Source organism: Mus pahari, chromosome 19 (genome assembly GCF_900095145.1).
Source record: "Mus pahari chromosome 19, PAHARI_EIJ_v1.1, whole genome shotgun sequence".
Classification (NCBI taxonomy): Eukaryota; Metazoa; Chordata; class Mammalia; order Rodentia; family Muridae; genus Mus; species Mus pahari.
Genome location: NC_034608.1, coordinates 23,412,024 through 23,413,010, shown reverse-complemented (window position 1 = coordinate 23,413,010; position 987 = coordinate 23,412,024).

Genomic DNA, 987 nt, shown 5'->3' with positions numbered 1-987 from the left:
CGTGCCCGCCCTGCCTCGCCCGCATAGCGCCGCGCGTGCGCACTGCGTCCCGGTAAGGACGCTGACGCCACCTAGAGCCCGAGGCGGGCCTCGCGCCTTGTCGTGGCCCACCGCTGCCTTCCGCGGCGCGCATGCGTGAAACTTCAGGCCAGAGGCGCTGTTGGAAATCACTTTAAAAAAAGAAAAAAAAAAGAAGAAAGGAAGAAAAGAAAGCGAAGGCCGGTCATCCGCACGCCTGCGTGCAGAAGCCGGAGACCGGCCAAGCTCGCGCCTTCACTGCGCACGCTCACGGCTGTTCCCGGATTATTCTTCACTTCGTGTGCATCTCGGGGGCGATCTGGTGCCCCGCGCNCTCACAGAACAACCTTCCTCATCTGGGACGGTCCTTCATTAGGACCTGTTATACTTAATTGCGGCCTGAACTCTCGCTGTTAGCATGAAGCCGCCTCCTCACCGTAATTAGGTACCCGTGGTAATCCCTTTCCATTTCAGCCAGTCCCAGCAGAGTGAGAGTAGATCAAGGCCTGACAAGTGGAGAAGGAATCCAGAGTCCGGCGATTCCTGAGCTCGGTGTCAGAATCAAGGTGAAGGCCAGACTTTCTGCCCCATCCCCATCCTTTAGCCCCGAGAATCCGGACTCAGCTCCTGAAACCAATGTTATCTGAAGACAGTCCCCGGAGGTAGATAGATGCCTCTGCCCTGCTAGCCCCATCCCCACCCTGCATTGTTTTAAGTCCTTCCAAGAGTGCTAGGATAAAGTTTGTGTCTAAATTTGGGTCACTAAAGAGCAGTCTAGACTGCTTCTAGGCTCTCNGTGTCAGGAGATTTGCCTCGTGCNGGGACATTCAGCACAACTCTGGAAGCAACAGTGAATGAACACTTTGGGATGGGCCTTGGCCTTTAAAGGCTTCTTAGAACTCCTCTGGTAATGACCTATGGGTGGAGCAGACAGAAGCTTAGAGTTAAAAGGATAAAAAGAGGAGAGGA